We start from the raw sequence: 22,277 nt of genomic DNA on the forward strand, positions 1-22,277 counted from the left end.
GGAGGAGCCAAGTGTATTGTCACCAAATCTGATGATGATACAAAGATAGGTAGGAAAGCACATTGTGAGGAGGACACAAATAGTCTGCAGGAGGGTATGGATAAGTTAAATGCGCTGGCAAAAATGGAGCATAATGTGGGAAAATATGAGGTTTTCCACTTTGGTAGGAAGAATAGAATATCAGAATATTTTTCAACTGGAGAGAGACTGCAGAATGCTGCAGTACAGAGGGATCTGGGTATCTCCGCAACATGAAGCACATAAGTTAGCATGCAGGTACAGCAAGTACATTTTTTTCTCTTTATTATTTCATGGATGTGGATGTTGCTGGCAAGGCCAGCATTTGCTGCCTATCCTAATTGTGCTTGAACTGAGTGGTTTGCTAGGCTATTCCAGAGGACACTTAAGAATCAACCGCAGTGCTGTGGGCTTGGAGTCACATGTAGGCCAGAACCAGGTTAGGATAGCAGATTTCCTTCGCTAAAGGACATTAGTGAACCAATTGGGTGTTTAAGGCAACTGATGATAGCTTCATGGTCACCATTACTGAGACCAGCTTTATTAACAAAATTCAAATTCAACCAGCTGCTGTGGTGGGATTTGAACCCATGCCCCCAGATCTTGCCCCCCTGGATTACTAACCCAGCGACATTAACACTGCATCACCATCTCCTGAAAAATTAAGAAGGCAAAAGGGATAGATGCAGTATAAAAGTAAGGAAGACTTACCAGGACTGTACAGGGCATTTGTGAGACTGCACCCACAATACTGCATACAGTTTTGGTCTCATTACTTAATATGCCTTGCATTGGACACAGTTGAGAGAAGGCTTGCTAGATTGATACCTGGGATGAAGGGGTTGCCTTATGAGGGAATGTTGAGCAGATTGGGCTTATAGTCATTGGAGTTTAGAACAATGAGGGGTGATCTTATTGAAACATAAGATTCTGAGGGGCTTTACAAGGTACATGCTGAAAAGATGTTTCCCCTCATTAGGTAATATAAAACTAGGGGGTACAGTTTCAAATAAGGGGTTTCCCATTTAAGATGGAAATGAGGAGGAATATATTCTTTAAGAGGGTTTTTAATCTTTGGAATTCTCTACTCCAAAGAGCAGTGGAGGCTGGGTCATTGAATATATTCAGGGCTGAGTTAGACAACTTTTTGATCTATAAGGGTGTTGTATTATTATAATGATATTATACCTTGGGTTTATGTACTGTACAAGACACAAGGCACCAATTACTCATAATGAATTGAGTAAACACATTGTGGGTTCATTTATTAAGACTAGGCACATGAGAAGTTATACATAGATGTAAAGCTTGAAGGCATCAGATCTCTGTGTGTGCTCTGTTTATGCAAAAGTAAAACAAGACTGGATCACATGACACATTTCCCTTCTAATGATGTCATGCTGACATCCATTAAAGGCATATTACAACATCCCCCTTTCCTTTTAAAGACACTTTTCCCTCCTTCCAAAGAAGTATAACTATTTACAATGCATGTTTATGCTTACTTACTATTATATTAGTGCATTGAAATGATGAATCTATGAGTCTCTAAAGCATAAAGGTAATCTGCTGGTATGCCCAGATCTTGTGATGGTAACCTTGTCTGGAGGTGTCTTTAATTGTTCAGTGATCTGTGGGTTCTCCATTCTTAGATGTTGTTCCTGGTTGAATTTGGGATTTTATCCTAAATGCAATAGGATTGTACGGTTGTCAAGGAGTTGGAATGGATCTAATTTGTCCTCAGTTACACCTCACCATTCCACCTTTTGTGACCTTGGTTCTGAACAAATCGCTTCCATGTACCTTCTGTGGGATCCTGGACATAAAATTGTTATCCCAGCTATAAATTTGACAGTCCTGTACCCACTTTTTATCATACACATTTGTCATCTTCTCTAGTAGTTTTAAAAGTTACTGTCTAGTTTCTGAGTAGAGTGGTTAGAGTAGGTAAATTGGCATGCACTAGTCTGCCAAACATGAGCTCTGCCAGTGATGGGACAGTTGCATTTAATAGCATCGCTCTAAGGTGTAGCACTCCAACCTGTAAATTTTGCTTGGTCTGTCTACATTTGAGAATTAGGGGTTTCACCTTGTGAATCATTTGTTCAACTCAGGTATTAGATCTAAGGTAATGAGGAAAAGAAGTAGGATGGAATTTCCCGGCTCCATTGGCATTGGTGGCATGGCAGGCGGAGCGGGGGGAAGCAATATGGCAAGAAACCCAAAAATCGGTTTTACACCATCGTGAAATCAGTTTGCAATCGTCCATTCCACTCATCAATGGTGGGTGCTGTCATTTTAATACATTTGCATCCAATTATAAGTCCTGCTCGCCAGAATCACTGCCACCCCCCCACCACATAGATAGGTAGGAAAGCACATTGTGAGGAGGACACAAAGAGTCTGCAGGGGGATATGGACAAGTTAAGTGAGCTGGCAAAAAAATAGAGCATAATGTGGGAAAATGCGAGGTTTTACATTTTGGTGGGAAGAATAGAATATCAGAATATTTTTTAAAAGGAGAGAGACTGCAGAATGCTGCAGTACAGAGAGGCCTGGCTATCTTCGTACATAAATGACATAAAGTTAGCATGCAGGTACAGCAAGTAATTGTTTGTCTCTTGACTTCAGATCAGCGTGCTTCGCCACTGCCTTTAGAAGGCATACACTTGGCGACCTGAGCTTCAAGGGGAACTCAGAGTTGAGTGCACACAACCTTAGCACATCGCCCCTAGGACATCAAGGAAGAGGTGCCACACATTTGCGGGGGCACAGGCAAGTTGTTTTTTCTTGGTTGGCTTTTAATGTGGTGCTAGGGCCAGGGCTCTAGTGTGGATCATTGAGTGGATGGGGTTTGGGGGGGGTGTGGTGGGGGGCTGGTGTGGGCAGGGGTAAGGTAGCACAGACTGAAGCAAATGCTCAGCCACATGCTGGGGAGCGTTGGGGTAAGGGAGGGTGAGGGAAGCAGCCACGCATTTGGAGAAGATTGTCAAAAGTGAGCATTCTTCCACAGCTCAGACTGTTCAGCTGCTGCTCCATTGACATGCTTGGAGATGGGTCTCTGAAGCTTTTCTGCCCACTCAAGAACACAAAAGCATGAAAATGCCACCAAATGCTCCAGAACTTTCCAACCATCAGATGCAGGCTGAAAATTAATGTGTGTTTTAGGGGCAGCAGAGCAATTGGCCGAATGGGCAAGTTGTAGATTCCCCTTGAGAAAGGTGGCCCTGGCGCAGTCACTATTGGAAGCATTCAAAGCCCCTTGTATTATCGTTATTAAGGTTTGGACAAGTACCCATTATGGTTAAAGCTAACAGTGCAGCCTTGCAGTGTGGGTTATGAGAATATCTGCGCCTGAACTGAGAACATTGCATGCAGGCCAGTGGCCAAAACTGCCACCAATCGGTCAAGTGGAGTGGGCCGAGGTGGGTGGGGCTTCAGGCAGCCAATGAGTGCACTACACACTGGCCATCCAAGAGGTGGCCAGCACTATGCTGCCTTCAGACTTAACCAAGAGAGGTTCTTAGTACACCTATGCTAACCCATGCATCTCTGTCTTTGATCCTAAAGAAGGAGAAAATCAGGATCATGAAGCCTGGTGATTTAACGATATGCCTCATGGCTTACAGAGACCAGAGAAGAAGAAGAAGAGAGTGGAGGGCAGAGGTGCCAAACTCAGCAAAGGGAAGAGCACCTCCCTCAATATGAGGGGACGGAGGGGCCTCCTGTACACGAAACTGAAGATCGACAGTGAGCCTTCACTCATGGGCACCTCGATAGACCTAGGGTCTATAGAAGATGCCTATAATTCCTGCAGATGACTGAGAAACAGTGTCGCTGAAGACTGTGCATATCTAGGGAATCGGTCGGTATACTGCAGGATTTGGCGTCACAGGAACTTGGAGGGCATCCACTGCCAGTGGCAATGAAAGTGACAATGGCACTCAATTGTTATGCCAGTGGCTCCTTTCAGAGCTCCACAGGTGACCTGTGTGGGACCTCACAAGTCTTCACATGCAAGTGTATCTAGGAGGTCACGGACGCCATCTTTGCAAAGGCACAGGACTTTGTACATTTCGCCTGGGATCAGGAAAGCCAGGAAGCAAGGGCACTGGGATTTGCACAGGTGTGGTTTTCCACAGGTGCAGGGTGCCATGGACTGCACTCAAAGTGGCATTTAGATCTCCATGGCAACAAGCAGCCAACTTGATCAACCACAAGGGGCTTCCATTCGCTGAATGTTCAGCTGTTGTGCGACCACCACAAATATATTCCACGGGTCTGTGCACAATTACCAAGGAGCGTCCACAACTCCTACTTCCTTAGCAGGTTTCAGATCCCTGACATCTTCCAGGGTTCATAGAGGCTGCAGCATTGGCTCCTCAGGGTCAAGCGTTACCCACAGAGGATGTGGTTGATAACACCCGTGCGTAGGCCTCAGGCTGCAGCTGAGTGAAGGTATAACGAGGCTCATGCCACGGCATGGCCTTTGGCGGAGCAAACAATAGGCACCTTGGAAATGAGGTTCTGGTGCCTTGACAAGTCCAGTGGAGCCCTGCAATGCAGTCCCCAGATGGTGTCTCTCATCATCGTCGCTTGCTGCACACTCTACAACCTGGCACTGCAATGGAGGGAGGACCTGGCTGAGGAGGAGAGAGAGGAGCTGCATGTCTCCTCTGATGAGGAGGACGTCGAAGGGGTAAACGGTGATGGGGTCCTCGAAGACGAGGATGTCAGCACTGAGGCCGTCACACTTGCCTGACAAGGCTGGTGTACTCGGGAGGTCCTTATAGCTGCAAGATTTATGGAAAATGACGACGTCATGCAAGTGGGGACAATCCATAGATTTTCACATTGCCTCTGTGAATGTCTGACTCCTGTCTAGCTGAGGACAGCTCGCTTGTGCTCTGTGATCAGGGTCCTATCATGGAGAAGCAGTCATGAAACTTTAAATACACCTGAACCTTTGTCAGCCTTCAGCACCTCAGCCCTTCAGAAACACAGCATCACTGGTCACAAATGCCGACGAGATGGGGGGCCAGCCCCACCTCAAAGGTACTGAGAGCACACAGAGAGAATGAGAGAACTCTGTGACATCTGCTCAAGACATTCTGGCAGCAATGACAAGCACCATCAAGGTGCAGGCATCACTAACGTGTCCGGCCAGTGTTAGATCGGACCATCACTTTGGTCTGAAGATTACACACTGCCAGGGAAGAGGCCCTGGAGTGAGACACCTGCTTTTATCTTGTGCAGGAACCAAGGTTTCAAATCTGAGTGACATGAACACTGATCATCATAACAAGGAGCCATAGGCAAGGAGACATTCTTGGTGGTTTATTTACAATAGTGAACATTATGTACAAGTGATTAACACCTGTGCTCAGGCTGTGCAATTACACCTTCGTAACCTTCCTAACCCTGCCACTACATCTTGGTGCTCCCTCGACATCCACATCCCTTCCTGATGTTCCCGAACTTGCCTTTGCAGCTCCAGCAACTAACATATAACCGAGTCCAGAGACTCCGTATCTGACTCGGACTCAGCAGATTTCTGGCCTCTGGCAGTCCTCTGAGTGCCAGATACCTGGGAAGTCCCTGCCGCCACCTGCTGTGGATCAGAAAGTGCAATGTGCTCACCAGATTGAGACCCCGAGGCTACTGTAGAACTAGGCCCCACCGAGGTGTGTGTTTCTGCACTGGTGAAGGAAATGGGTGAGCAGTGTAATAGGAATTACATTAGGGTGTCATCAAACTCTTTTTCCAGGGTGTCTTCAGGGCTTGAGTCAAGGATCTGTTGCGTGGACCCCCTCGGCTGCTTCCCCAATGTGCCTGTGAAAGCAAGGAGAGATAATTATTGCATAGCAGGGGACTGTGGAGCAGTGGAGCTGACTCACAGCATGGTTGCTTGATAGATGTTGCACTGCTGGATCCTCACTTGGTTAAGCACTGCTGGCCTCACTGTCAGTACAGGAATGGTCCATATCGTCGCCAGCCAGCTGAATGACTGTATTTTCAAAGTCTGTGAGGACCTTGATGTCAAGCATTCCTCCACCAGTTTGCAACCTCTCCCTTATGTTGTATGCCAGCTTGTCCTGGATGAAGACAGATGGAGAGAGTATAAGCAGGATGCCTGCCAGGCCAGATGAGAAGGGTGCCTGGCATGTGTGGATGGTGAATGGTGCCATGAATGGGATGAGGACACGATCCACAGGGCAGATATATGTGTCTGTGAGAGAGTGAATGGTGATGTCCATTGAACTGGCAGTCAGAGAGATCCCTGTGGATGTGTAATGAGTTTGTGAAGGTGTGAGTTGAGAATGATGAGAAGACTGACTTACCCTTGGGGAATGGAAGAGATCCTTCATCTTCTTTTGGCACTGGGTGGCTGTCTTTTTTGGCAGGGTTTTGGCACTGACCACTGCTGCCACCGCCTCCCATGCTGGATTGATGACCTTGCTTACTGGTCTTTGCCCAGAGCTGGGGTAGAGGGCTTCATGGCGGGCTCCACCACATCCAGTAGGCTCCCGAGGGAGGCATAACTAAATTTGAGGCACATGTTTCCTCCTTCTGGCAACCATGACTTTGTAGCAGCTTCCAATCCCTTAGAAAGTGTTAGCTCTGTGCAAGGGCACCCTTAAATATCTTGCCCAGATTACTGAAGGCCTGAGGTAATGGCAGGGCAGGCAAATCAGAGGTTGCCCCACCAGCAATCCGGCGTGTTTCCTGGGAATGCATTATTAATGGGCCGGGAAGCACCAGGAATGGGATGATACGACGCAAAAACCTGAGATAAAAGCTGGTGTGGTAAAACGTCCTTCTTCCCACGTGCTACTGCACTGTGTGCAAATCTGGGACAATTCTGTCCATCGCGTGATCAATATTCCACTTCCCACACATATCCTGAAATGGCTTACCAATAAATTGAGGGCCGTTATCTGTAATGATCTCTCTATGCACACCAAATAAACTGAAAATAACACTCAGCGGGTGCACAACAATTGTGCTTGATGTATTGTGCAATTATCGAATAATGGGGTACTTGGTAAAGTAGTCGACAATGATGATGACAGTGCCATGGGCATGAAAGGTCAGGCGCAGTTTTGGACTTTGGACCAAACATGGGTGGGAACTTCATAAGGTATCAATGGTGCTTTGTGCTGACTTGGCATATGCTCTTGATATGCCTCAGACTTCTTGACGGCGACTTCAATGTCATTGTTCATTCCCGGCCGATAGACTTGCGGGTCTTCTCATTGATCTATGCCCATGTGTAAGTGATGAAGTTGTTGAAGACAATGAAGTTGCAATGATTCAGGTATGATGACCTGCCTGCCTTTAAAAATGATTCCCTGGGAGATGCCTAGCTCATCCCAATAAGGCCAAAATGGTCTCATGTGTTCGTGGACATGCTGAATAAAATTAAGCCATCCTTCAATGATGGTTTTCCACAGTTTCTGTACAGTAGAATCTTTCGCTGTTTCTTCTTAAAGCTGTTGGCATTTGCACATGCAAAATGTACCAAATCAATTTGGGGAACGTCTTCAAGTTTGATGCCAATGAAGTCAACTTGTAGATCTAAGGATATATCTTCTGTTTTCCCTTCATCAGGCAATCTGCTAAGTGCATCCGATGTGACCATCAAGTTACCTGGCTTATATCTAACCTCACAGTCGAAACCTTGAATCTTTATCAAGAGAAGTTGTAATCTTGGTGGTGCACTGGGTAATGGTTTTCATCAAATTTTCTCCAGTGGCTTGTGATCAGTCTCTACCACAAATCTTTTGCTAAATTGATAGGTATGAAATTGCATGATTCAAAACACTAAAGCTAAAGTTTCCCACTTGATGTAGGAGTAGTTGGATTGCATTATGGACAGAGACTTTGAAACAAATGCAATCGGTTTTCCTTTTCATAGTATGCATGCTCCTCGGCCTTTCTGTGAGACATCTATCTCCAGGACAGTTGTCTCCCTAGAATCATAAAATTGCAATGTTGATGCTTCTCATAATGACCGTTTCACTGTTTTGAAGAGGTATTGGTGGTTTCATGCCAGAGAAAAGGCCCATCCTTCCTCAACAATTCCCTTAGCAGTGAAGACTTTTGTGTAAAATTCAGAATATGTGGAGACAAGAAATTGAAGAGACCTCGACATCGTCAAAGATCGTCCTTATCTTGAGGAGTTGACATGGCTTTAATATCCTCCATTTTATTTGGATCAGGACATTTGCCAGCACTGGAATAAATTGAGCCGAAGGAATTGATCTTCTGCACGTTGATGTTGCATTTCAGACTGCTGAATACCAGTCCTTCATTATGTTCCAATTGCATGAATAATTATGGTCATGTTCTTGCTTTGTTCTTCCTACAACTGTGATGCTATCTGCGATTCAGATGCATTCTAGCACAACGCATGTAATGTGGTCCATGTAAGCTTGAAAGAGATTCTGGCTAACAGATAGCCCATAAGGAAGTCATTGAAAACAGTATCATTTGTTGATGGTACAAAATGCAGTAAGTTCTTGGACCTCTCTGCAAGATGTACTTTTAAATTTTAAATTTTTTTATTCAGGAGATGTGGGCTTCGCTGGCTGGGTCAGCATTTATTGCCCATCCCTAGTTGCCCTTGAGAAGGTGGTGGTGAACTGCCTTCTTGAACCGCTGCAGTCCATGTAGTGTAGGTACACCCTAAGTGCTGTTAGGAAGGGAGTTCCAGGATTTTGACCCAGCAACATTGAAGGAACGGCGATATATTTCCAAGTCAGGATGGTGAATGACTTTGGAGGGGAATTTTTAGGTGGTGGTGTTCTGACCAGATCAATAAGAATTTTGCACCTGCAAATCTCTGATTTAACTCTTCTAATGTGGGTATTTTGTATGGACAACATTTCAAAACTGCATTTAAACTTCTCAATGACCCATCCTTCTTTGTGACTCATGTGATTGAGCTCACCAATCTATATGCCCGTGCACTCTTCTAGTGATTCCATCTTTCTCCTTTTTGGTAGTTTAACTTTCAATTTGTTTTGTATATGGATGCTGCCCTTATAAGATGGATCAGTTGATGGACTTGCATTCTCTTGCAAGGGCAATGTTGCAGCTCCCTTGAAACTGCCAATTTTGTCGAAACATTCTGGATATTTCCATGCTAGGTCATGAGCTGAGTTAATAGGGGTAGTTTCTGGGGTTGTTCTGCCTTGTGATGTCCAATTGATTCCATGGATTATTACTAGTGTGAGGTCCTGACATACCAGTAGACCTGCAATTGCTGGACCTTTAGTTTTCATGATGTAGAACATCTGTGATACACAGGAGTGTTGATAATACTTGCACTCCAGGACTATGGATCCCGCACATGGAATTAGTGAACTGTTGTACACTGTAAGTTTCACAGCAGTGGTTTTCACTATGGCCTTCCATAAATGTGGAAACATGTCCTTTAGAATTCGCAGAGGTAGTGTGTTGGCACTTGCCCCTGTGTCAATCTTGGCTGATAACGAATAGTTACCAGCTTTCTTTGGACAGATAATTTGAACCTTAGCAAACACTTTGGGCAGAGTAACAGCAGCTACATTTTCCACAAGAATAATGGTGGGAAGCATGTGTTCACTGTTTTTCGTCTCATCATGTACATCATCATTTTCTGGCTTGTCAGTCACCACATTTATATGTTTCTAACGGGATATCAGATGAGGGTCATTTTTATTGCTTGAAGGTACCCATTGTGTACGGTCTATTTGGACCAGTGCATGGCTTTGTGAAGCCACATCAGCCATTGCTCCAGCGTGCTTTCACTGCCAATGGCCCTTTCTGTCACATGCCCTGCAGAATTGATGAAAAGTTGGACATTTCCTTTGTGCATGCAGAAATCCCACCTTCCATGGGCAGAATTCTGCCCTTGATGGGTGGGTGGGCCCAACCGACTTGGCGGCAGGCGGGCAACCGATCGCCACCGCCGAAACGGGCCCCACCGCCATTTTATGCGCTCCCTGTGCGGACAGGGGGGAAATCCCTAACTGCGAGAGTGTGCCCTTTCACGTGAAAGAGTGCACATCTCCGTGAGGCAAAGTGCTGCCTCAGGGAGATCGCCGAAAGGCAGTGAAACATGAAAAATAGAAAAATTTAAAAATCATTAACATGTCCCCCTCATGTGAAAATGTCGCACAAGATGGGACAAGTTAATGAAATACACAAAAACTTTATTACACATTTTTAATTCCGATATCAAACCTCATCCCGCCGCTGGATGAGGTTTGTAAAAAAATCACTTACTCGCCTGCCCGTTGGGCCCATGTGCCAACCCGAAGCTCGCACAGGCCCCTCAAAATCCTGGTCGATTGGTCACTTAATGGCCTTAACAAGGCCTTTAATTGATGGCAGGTGCGTGTCGTGCTGCATAGCGTGCCCGCCGGCCGAAACATCGCAATGCTGCATGCTGACGTTGGGATGCTCGCGCGACGTCAGCGTGTGACATTTTAAGCGCTGGCGTGCGGTCTCCGTCACCCGCATGTCAGCCAGAAGATTCAGCCCCATATGTCTTGCTAGGTTTGGGTGTTCCAGTGAGTGTGTCAACAATTGGAGTTGTATGTAAAACCTGTAAGCTTTGTCAACCTGCGAGGATTGCTTCGTATTTACATCATTCCTTGAGTAGCTCTTCAATGCTATAGTTTTTAGATTTGTCTAGCAAATATTTCTGGAATGCATCCATGGGAGTTGATGCGATCACCAACTCAACAATTTTGTCTGCTAGCTCTGTATTTAAAAAATCACAGTACATGCCCTTTTCTATGCATCTGCTGACAAAGTAGTTTATGGATTCTGTAGGCTGTTGTCAAAATAACATGAACTTGAGTCAGTGAACACATAAGTTTAACTTCATTCTGAACTAGTCTTCCAATGTAGTCCATGCCTTTTGGAAATCCTTTAGCTCTTCTTCTGTTAATCCTGATGTGTTCCGCCTGTGTAGAACTTCATTCTCAGTTGCTAGGTGAATTTTTATGGGTTGATTGCCTGGTGCACACACACCTGAATCAAGAAACCATAGCTCTGTACGTTGTTTAAACATTTCGAATTCGGATAGTAGGTCAGCTGCATCCCAATTCAAACTGGAGTAGTTTGGCCAGTAGGGGGGTTGTCAGTAGGTGGGGGGTGTCAGTGGGTCATTGGGGTGTGGTCAGTGGGGTGGTTGTGTGGTCAGAGTGGGGGGCAGCTGGTTAAGGAGCAGTAGTGAAATGGGGAGGGTAGTTGGGTGTTGAGGAGGATAGTTGGGGGCGTGCGGATGGTAGTCATAGGGTGGAGGTGTGGTCAGAGGTTTCAGGGGTAGTTGGGGGTGCGGGGGTGTAGTCATGAGGTGGGGAGGGTAGTTGGTGGGGTGGAGGTATTTGGGAGTGGTGGGGATTAGTCAGGAGTTACTATACGGGATGAGGGGTGGGGAGTGAGTCATGGATTGGGAGGAGGGTGGGATGTAGTCAGGTGGTCCTGTGGGGTGTGGGAAGATTAGTCAGGTGGGTGGGGATGTAGCTGGTGGGGGTGTGGAGGGTGGGGGTTAGTCAGATGATTCCTTGGAGAGTCCTGGAGGTAGTCTGGGGGTGGGGGTGGGGGAATCCCATGAGTGGTCAGTGGGTGTCAATATAGTTTGCAGGACGTTTGCCCAATGTAAGTTTGAACTGCCCGGGAAATTGGTGTGCAATCCTTATGTGGGTACTTCTGGGGTTTCTCCCCCAGTGCATCTTTGGTGAACTGCTCGGGTACGACGCCTCGGAGCTCAGAAGTTATTGGCTAATATGTCAGTCTAAATTAGAGGGGTGAATTACCCTGGGATTCTCCCACTTGTTCTCTGTAACTTTAGCAGCAGAGACCCCAAAACCTTGTGTACTCTGCTTTTCTGGTTTCCATTGCTCTTCCATTGACATTGCAGTGGATAAGTAGGAACACCCCAGGAGGAACTTCCTTTGCATGCAAGTTATGGAGTTGGATTTCCCACAATTTTTTGAAGCAGAGGCAAGAGTGTCAATACTGAGCCAAGCTATTAATCAGTCTAAATATGGGACTAAGTCCTTACCGTATCACTTCTGCATATATGACAAGGCAAATTCTTTTATTCAAGCATGCAATAATCTTTTTCAGTATATGAATTTTAAAATGAAAAAGAGTTCCTCAAAAAATAATGTATTCAGTATATTTAAAATGAATGCTTCAGAGGAAACCTGAAGGGTGTATGATCTCTTAAGGTTCTGAAATTCACAGTGAACGAATAAGGAATATTGTAGGGAAAGAGCAGTGACTATTTCTGGCTTTAAGTCTAAATAACATTTGCAGCGATCAGTGACTTATATTTAAGTTTACTGGCTGCTAATCTGAATCATCGTATTCAGTGTAATACAGTCATTATATTAATTTAAAACAAAATCTAGAGATCAATAAATTACCAAATAGAGACCAAAGGATTTAAAACTAGTTATCTAACCCTGTTTAAAAGGCATTTTGAAACCACTGTTAATCCAGCAACGATGACCAAAATTTGCCCCATCTCCTCCAGCATTTCTGTTATTTTGGTACAACATGCATCCCAGAGTTCTTCAAAACTATTATTTCTGTATCTTGGCAGCCACTTATTTAAAATTAACATTACACATTTCCTCAATTCATTTTTGTAAGACCATGGGAAGGGTTTTGTTTTGTGTGTATGTTCGTGAAGAATGATATATTTTCTTTCTGCAGCAAATTTTCAAGAACAGCTACAATCTCGGTATGACCTGTCCATATATCGCATTGCTCCACTACTTCTTTACACCTAGCTCAGAAAATGTTGATGCTGCAAACCGAAAGGAGAAAGGTTTATCAAGATATGTCTAAAGCTGCATGTGCTTGCATGAAAAATGTAACCCTTCTTATCACTGCTAGGCTAATAAGTGAATTATCATTGTGGATATGTTGGAAATTGGCGGTTTAAACGAGACAGGCATGAAGGTTGAGGTATGGGGCTAACCTGCCCCTGTTTGTTGTGTTGCAAGCAGCATGTTAACTTTCTGCTGCCTGCTGGTTTAAATGATTTCTGCATGTAGACACTGCTACTTGTGCTGTTTAGAGGCTGCACACATTAGCAGGGGACCCTCTATCGTGAGTGGCTACCACTACTTCAAGTCAACCGATGCCTCGGAAAGAGGAGGTCCAATAAATGGTATATTTTATTTTTTCATTTATTTTTTTCACAGGGTGTGGGCATTGCTGGCTAGGTCTGCATTTGTTACTCACTCTGAATTGCCCTTGAGAAGATGGTGGTGAACCGCCTTATGGAACCACTGCAGTCCATATGGTGTAGCTACACCCACAGTGCTGTAGGGGGGAGAGTTCCAGGATTTTGACTCAATGATATTGAAGGAACAATGATATAGTTCCAAGTCAGGCTGGTGTGCAAATTGGAGGGGAACTTGCAGGCGGTGGTTTTCCCATACATTTGCTGCCCTTGTCCTTCAAGGTGGTAGAGGTCACAGGTTTGGAACCACCTGAGAAAGGTGGTTTGACGAGATGCTGAGTACATATTGTATATGGTACACGCTGCTGCCATAGTGCATTGGTAATGGAGTGAGTGAACGTTGAAGGTGGTGAATGGGATGCCCATCAAGTGGGCTGCTTTGTCCTGGATGGTATGAAGCTTCTTCTTGAGCGTTGATGGAGCTGCATTCATCCAGTCAGCTGGAGAGCATTCCATCACACTCCTACTTTGTTCCTTATAGATGGTGGACAGGCTTTGGGGAGTCAGGAGTGAGTTACTTATCACAGAATTCCCAGCCTCTAACCTGCTGTTGTAGCCACAGTATTTACATGGTTGGTCCAGTTCAGTTTCTGGTCAATGGTAACTTCACGATGCTGATAGTGGGAGATTCGGTGATGGTAATGCCATTGAATATCAAGGGGGGATGGTTAGGCTCTCTGTTGTTGGAGAAGGTCATTGCCTCGCACTTGTTTGGTGTGAATGTTACTTGACAGTTGTCAGTCCGAGCCTGAACGTTGGGCCTTGCTGCTATGGACACAGACTGCTTCAGTATCTGAGAAATTGTGAATGGTGCTGAACATTGTTCAATCATCAGCAAACATCCCTACTTCTGACCTAATAATAGAAGGAAGGTCTTTGATAAAGTAGCTGAAGGCGGTTGGGCTTAGGAAAATATCCTGAGGAACTCCTAAAGCGATGTCCTTGGACTGAGATGATCGACCTTCAGGATGGCAACCTGTAACTAGTGAAGTGCCACAGGGATCAGTGCTGGGGCCACAATTATTTACAATATATCTTAATGGCTTAGATAAGGGAAGTGAATGTACTATCGTCAAGTTTGCAGATGACACAAAAATAGGTGGGAAGGCAAATGGTGAGGTTGACACAAAGAGTCTACAGAGGGATATAGACAGGTTAAGTGAGTGGGCAAAAACTTGGCAGATGGAATATAACGTGGGAAAAGTTGAGGTTATGTACTTTAGCAGGAAGAATAGAGGAACTGAATATTATTTAAATGGAGAAAGACTGCAGAAAGCTACAGCACAGAGTGATTTGGAGATCTTCGTGCATGAATCCCAAAAATCTAGCATACACATTCAGTAGGTAATAGAGAAGGCAAATGGAACGTTGGCCTTTATTTCAAAGGTAATGGAGTATAAAAATAGCAAAGACTTGATAAAACTATACAGGGCACTATTTAGGCCACACTTAGAATACTGTGAACAGTTTTGGTCCCCTTATCTAAGGAAAGATGTACTGGTTTTGGAGGCAGTCCAGAGAAGGTTCACTAGGTTGATCCTGTGTATGGAGGGATTTTCTTATGAGGAGAGGTTGAGTAGTTTAGGCCTGTACTCATTGGAGTATAGAAGAATGAGAGGCAACCTAAGGGAGCTTGACAGGGTAGATGCTGAGATGTTGTTTCCCCTTGTGGGAGAGTCTAGGACCAGAGGACATAATCTCAGAGTAAGGGGTCACCCATTTAAAACAGAGATGAGGAGGAATTTCTCCTTTCAGAGGTTAGTGAATCTCTGGAATTCTTTACCGCAGATGGCTGTAGAAGTTGGGTTGTTAAGTATATTCAAGGCTGAGATAGACAGATTTTTAATCAGTGAGGGAATCAAAGGTTATGGGGAGAAGGCAGGAAAGTGGAGTTGAGGATTATCAGATCAGCCATGATCTCATTGACTGGCGGAGCAAGCTTAATGGGCCAAAACTTCTGCTCCTATCCCTTATGGTCTTACCACAACTATCTTCTTTTGTGCTAGGCATGACTCCAACTAGTGGAGAATTTTCTCCCTAATTCACATTGACTTCAATTGTGCTTGATACCACATTCAGTTAAGTGCTGTCTTGATGTCAAGAGCAGTCATTCTCATCTCACCCCTTGAGTTCAGCTCCTTTGTCTATGTTTGGTCCAAAGCTGTAATGAGGTCAGGAAATGAGTGTCTCTGAGGGAACCTAAACTGAGTGTCAATGAGCAGGTTATTGCTCTGCAAGTGCTGCTTGATAGCAGTGTTTATCACACCTTCCCTCACTTTGCTGATGATTGAGAGTTGACTGATGGGACAGTAATTGGCTGGGCTGGATAAGTCCTTCTTTTTGTGTACAGGACATACCTGGGAAATTTTCCACATTGTCAGGCAGATGCCAGTGTTGTCACTGTTACTGGAACAGCTTAGCTAGGGGCCTGGTTCATTTTGCAGCACAAATCTTCAGTAGTACTGCTGAAATGTTTTGAGATCCCATAGACTTTGGAGTATCCAGCGTCTTCAGCTGTTTTTTGATATGTCATGGAGTGAATCAAATTGTCTGAAGTTTGGGACCTCAGGAGGAGGCTGGGATGGATCATCCACTCAGCATTTCTGACTGAAGATGGTTGCAAATACTTCAGCCTTGTCTTTTGCACTAATGTGCTGGGCTTCCCCATCATTGAGGATGGGGCTATTTGTGGAGCACCGTCCTCCTGTTAATTGTTTAGTTGTCCACCACTATTCACAACTACTTGTGGCAGGACTGCAGAGCTTAGATCTGATCCATAGGTTGTGGGATTGCTTAGCTCTTTCTGTCACATGCTGCTTCTGCTGTTTGGTATTCTTGCAAATGTGTTGTAGTTTCACCAGGTTGGCACTCTTTTTACGTATGGCTGGTGCTATTCCTGGTGCAATTTAGCTCCTAACCTCATTACAGCCTTGGTTCAAACATGGACAAAACAGCTGAACTCCTGAGTGAGGTGAGAATTACTGCCCTTGATATCAAGGCCGCATTTGACCGAGTGTGTCTTCAAGGAGCCCTAGCAAAACTGGAGTCAATGGGAATCTCCAGGATGCTGATAGTGGGACATTCAGTCCACAATTCTCCACTGGTTGGAGTCATACCTAACACAAAGGAAGTTGGTTGTGGTTGTTGGAGGGCAGTCACCTCAGCTCCAGGACATCACTGCAGGAGTTCCTCAGGGTAGTGTCCTCGGCCCAACCATCTTCAGCTGCTTCATCATTGACCTTCCTTCCATCATTAGGTCAGAAGTGGGGATGCTCGCTGATGATTGCACCGTGTTCAGCACCATTTGTGACTCCTCAGATACTGAAGCAGTCCATGTCCAAATGCAGCAAGACCTGGACAATATCCAGGCTTGGGCTGACAACTAGAAAGTAACATTTGTGCCACTCAAATGTCAGGCAATGACCATCTCCAACAAGAGAGAATCTAACCATCACCCCTTGAAGTTCAATGGCATTACAATCACTGAATCCCCCACTATCAACATCGTGGGGGTTACCATTGACCAAAAACTGAACTGGACTAGCCATATAAATACAATGGCTACAAGGGCAGGTCAGAGGCTGGGAATCCTGCAATGAGTAACTCACCTCCTGGCTCCCCAAAGCCTGTCCACCATCTACAAGGCACAAGTCAGGAGCATGATGGAATACTCTCCCCTTTCCTGATTGAGTGCAGCTCCAACAACACTCAAGAAGCTTGACACCATCCAGGACAAAGAAGCCCATTTGATTGACACCCTATCCACAAACATTCACAAACATTCTCTCCCCCCACAACCGATGCACAGTAGCAACAGTGTGTATCATCTACAAGATGCACTGCAGGAATTCACCAAGGCTCCATAGGCAGCACCTTCCAAATCCACGATAACTACCATCTAGAAGGACAAGGGTAGTGGATAGATGGGAATACCACCACTTGGAAGTTCCCCTCCAAGTCACTCACTATCCTGACTTGGAAATATATCTCCATCCCTTCGCTGTTGTTGGGTCAAGATCCTGGAACTCCCTTCCTAACAGCACTGTGGATGTACCAACATCACATGGACTGCAGCTGTTCAAGAAGGCAGTTCACCATCACATTCTCAAGGGCAACTAGGGGTGGGCAATAAATGCTGTCCCAGCCAGCAAAGCCCACATCCCATGAATGAATAAAAAATATTCCTGGCATACACTCTTGCACCCTTCATTGAACCAAAGCTGATCCTCTGGCTTGATGATATTGGTACAGTGAAGGATATAAAGTACCATGAGGTAACAGATTGCACTTGATGGCAGATTTCCTTCCCTAAAGGACATTAGTGAACCAGATAGGTTTTTACAATAATCAAAAGTAAAATCCATATGATCACAATTACTGGGATTAGCTTTTAATTCCAGTTTGGAAGGAGGCAAACACATATAAAAATCACATTGACAGCCATGTATTGTTGGAATACTGTTCTGGCCCTGCTTTGAGGCTGCAGCAGTTGGTAGATGTTAGTAACAACCTCTTTAATGAAGTGAAAGTGTCTAAGGCATTGGTCCTTGCTGAAACTGAGATAGGAGAATTTCTCCCTAAAGACCCAGTTATTGACGCTTGGTAAAAGCCCTTCTCCACCTCCTCCCTCTTCTAGAAGCTAGTCCTGCACTGCCTCACTTCATTCTCCCAGCCAATTCTTGGAGGAAGTCCTGCTAGAACACTGAAGTCTGGAAGCAACTACTTTCAGCACAATATTTTTTAAATAACAAAGAAAATACTTCAAGACCAGCCATACCACTCCATGCAAATTATTCAAACATTATCCATGAATAGCAAAGCTACAAAAACAAGTACAACCGCACCAATCAGAAATAAGCATCAATTAACCTGCAAATAATGCATAATCGTTTTAATCAGCACTTATCAGGGATACTTCATTCCATTTGACATGTTGTTATGGACAGGAGAGAAAGCAAACTGAACTTCTTTATTCCCTCATCATCTGTCCGTAAACAGAGGTGTTTTTAATTGTTTTGAAGCTAGGCTGTGCTGGTGGGGGTTCCCCAAACCCTAAGTTTATGTGATCCAATTTTATAAGTAACTCAGAGCAAACTCTCTTTATGATTAACTTGGAGGTTAGTTTATTTCACATTCAAACCCAGGTGTGCAGGGGTTGGCAGGAGATATTTGCAACCTCGGCAGATGATGGTCAGATACATTTAAAATAAAACAAGGCTTTGAGGGACCGAGGCGTGTTATCAGCTGCCAGGGCAGCCGGAAGCCTGCTATTGTTCTTTTCAGGTTGGATGTAATCAGCAGACTGCTTGCGTCTCAGTTCTCAACTGAATATAGAGATATCAAAATGGTCACTTAAGTTATGTGACCTCATTCCTCCATAATTATTTCAAAAGAGATGTTTGTCTGGTATCTGGGTCTGGCTTTTTTTTGGGGGGGGGAGGGGGTGGTGGTGTTATAATGTCCCAATCATTAGCCTCTGAAAGATTAGGGATGGGCAAAAAATGCTGGCCTAGCCAGTGACATCCACATCCTGTAAATGAATTTAAAAAAAGAGTCACCATCCATGTTGAGGATCTTGTTTCAGGGACCCATTGTCTGAGCAGACCCTTTGACTTCACTAGAGGGGTAAGCTGTTCAAGATACAAATTACATACATTTTCCCCTCAGTGGCCCCCTATTGAAGTGGACCTGGACAGTCCCAGGAGTGATATTGGTCTTTTAACAACGATGTAGGAATAACAATTTTCGATCTCTGTAAGCCCCTGATTTTGTGATTATAATGTCCTTATAATGGAGTGTGAGGTTCCACATGGATGAGAGGGAATCTATTTTGTTCTTGTAATGTTTTTTGGAAGCTTCCAGTGCAGATGAGCAATCCTGTGAGTCATGTGACCCGTGGCAGCCATCATTTGGTCTGGCAAAAGTCCATTTTAAAATAGCAAAAAAAAAAGTTTGATGTACACAGTTTTGATTTCTTTCATGTCTTATCGACATGTCAATGGTGTTTAGATGGGGTGACATGGCATTGGCTGGAGTGTAGAGTTTGAAAATTACAGCAGTGGCTTCAAATCAAAGTTGTACACCGATTCACATTACAATGTCTGTTCTGTATGCTGCTGCCAATCATTAAGCACAATACATGCTGCCCTGTGCACTTCCCACCTGAACTACATGTATGCTTTTTGTATCCTACTTTCACACCTTATGTGGCTGTGTAGCAACAAAGAACCCAATTTAACCTCCCCTCCACCCACTGGAAGTTATGGGGTTTAATCAGTGTGAGATGAGAGAATTTCTTTCTCGCTTTTGGCAGTAAATGTCATCACATGCTTTAGATATCGAAGTGAAATGCTATTAAGTGCATTCCTTGAGGTTTTTGGTTTGTTGCATAAGATGAAAGATGCTATTTAATTGATAAATCAATTAATGAAATTCCAGGTAATGACAGAGGATCCCACCAGAGCACATTTGCTACTTAGTATCAAAGTGCTGGTATATTTCAGACTGGTCTATTTTAAAACAAGGGAAAAGAGGATGAACAAAGAGCACAGGACATATCACAAGTCTATGACCACAGAGTTTGTCTTTAAAAGTGGATCAAAAATATTAGTAAAATTACTAAGTTTAGTTTCTTAAAGTCTTCTTCATTAATGATTATATCATGGTATTCTAAAGTTCTACAGTCAAATCAAAAAGTAAGGATTTCTCAAATTCTAGTAATGAGGCACTCAGCATGCACCCTGCATCATTACGAGCATTTGAGTTCAGTATCTCATCTTGTGATTCCTGTTGACCACCATTATCAACCTCTCCCAAAACTGTGTGTAACTGTGCTGTTATGATCCCTAGCCGAGATTACCTCTGGACACACCTAATCCCAGGATGGAATTCAGCTTGATAGATGTTAACTTTTATTTGTTTGTTTCGATACGTGGAGAAGGGCTACTAAAGAGGGTCGCCAGAGTCAGCTAATGAACTTTTAACAAAAGCATAAAACATTTATTGAACAAGAAAAGATGAATTATATTACAATACTCCTTCACCCACAACTATACCTTTACAGATATATAAAGATTTGTAAGGATAACACAAGTTACAAAAGCTATCTTATACTCTCATGTTCACATTAAGTACAGTCCATATAAACAAATTGGTGACCTGTGGTTAGATACACCACACTCTGAAGCCAAGTAACAGATGCTATGGATCTCTCCTCAACTCGCCCAGATACTTATTACACCATGAGCCAACCAGTCTCACTGAATTCCATCATTCACATGAGGGTTTCCAATCTCCACTCTCCAAGAACTTGCCTTGGACTCTTCTCCCAAACCAATGCTTTCTTTCAGGTACCTTCCACAAGGGTTCACTTGCAGGGTTTTGAACTCTCCTTCAGATGTCCCTCTCACCTGGCTCACCACATGCATTCACACTTTTTTCCTCGCTCTCCCTCTCACTGACTCAGCTGTCAACAGTACACCACTGCTTCTCATACCCATAACAAAAAGTTACAGACCTTCAGCCATCTCTTTGGACCTTTTGATTTCGCACAGGCCTTTATATCGCTTTGATTCTGCTTCCTGCAGCTTGGAGCTTTAAGCTTGAACCTTGGAGCCTTTCTCTGCCCCTCACATTTAACTTCACTTAACAGGGCCTTTTCCAAGTTCCTGTCCTTTCTTGTTCCACTCCACTGGATTCTAGTAGACTTTCTTCTTTATCTTGGGACTGGCTACCTATCCCCTTTTGCTCCAGTCTCTCTCTGGCAGCTGCTTTCAACCAACTTTAACTTCTGACTGGCTATCTGCCCCTTCTTGGTTGCTTCATTCTGGCAGCTGCTCTCAACTGAACTCAAACCTTCTGTTTCTTTGTTCTTAGTTTTTGTGTGGGTGGACATGTCAATCTGTACTCTGTTGCTAGGCAATAGCCCAGTTTTTTTCTACTCCTTTGTTTGCCTGACTTCTCTTACAGTTGTAAAGCTCAATAGAAATGCAGGCACCTTTTAAAGTGAAACTAAAACTCAACTTGACCTTTTCTTAACACACAGATGTAGAAATACAATCAAACTTAAACATTAAAGCTAAAACTCATGCCTAATTCCCACAAGTACCAATATAACTTAATTAAACTATCTCTATTTTCTAACAGTACCATTGACTGATTCAAGACTGAAAAAAGGTAATTAAATACAAAAGCAAGGAAATGGCAGTTGATAATTAAATAGAAAAGCAAGGAAATGGTTGCTGAATTTGTACAAGATTATGAAGTATTGGAAGGAGTTCTAGACAAACCATCAGAGGAAGGATATTAGGGTTCTAGAAAGGTTAGAGCAAAGTTTCATGATAATTATACCAGGAATTAAATGTTACAGTTACAAAGATGGTTCAGCATGGTTCATTGGAACAGAAGAAGTTACAGTGGATGTATTAGAAATAGAAATAGTATGAAAATAGATCATTTCAGAGCTTGCACTAACATTGATGTGATGGATGAATGAATGGTCTCCATCTGTTCTATCAGCTCATTGTTTCCATAATGTTAGGATAGCGCTTGTTGCTTTGGTGAGTGATGCTCCTCAGATTCTGGTGGAGGAAAGTTGTGGTCTGTTTGGACTGTGAGAAGATCAAATGGTAAGTTGAGTAAGTAAGAAACATTAATCCATAAGGTTGTTGCATTGTTATTACATGTTCTGTTATGTGTTTGAATTCAATCTCTATTTATGGATAGAATTTGCACAGTCTTTTACACCTCCGGAGGTCTCACCAGACTGCTTCCTCAAATAACATTGTGGACTGGATGTCTGCCAGTATCCTAGGACCCTTCTGTTCAAGCTTTGCCTTTAAGTGGGAGAGTAAGTGTAAATGAAGACATGCAATTTAGCTTGTTGCAATTGCTCCCCGCAATACTTTCTCTTTGCTGCCTTATTGTGTGTAATATTATTTGCAAAATCCTGCTGTTTGCAATTCCAATAGCCTGCGTAGGTACACCCTCATTAGAATTTCTCTAT

Source organism: Carcharodon carcharias, chromosome 1, assembly GCF_017639515.1.
Source record: "Carcharodon carcharias isolate sCarCar2 chromosome 1, sCarCar2.pri, whole genome shotgun sequence".
In the NCBI taxonomy this organism is placed as follows: Eukaryota; Metazoa; Chordata; class Chondrichthyes; order Lamniformes; family Lamnidae; genus Carcharodon; species Carcharodon carcharias.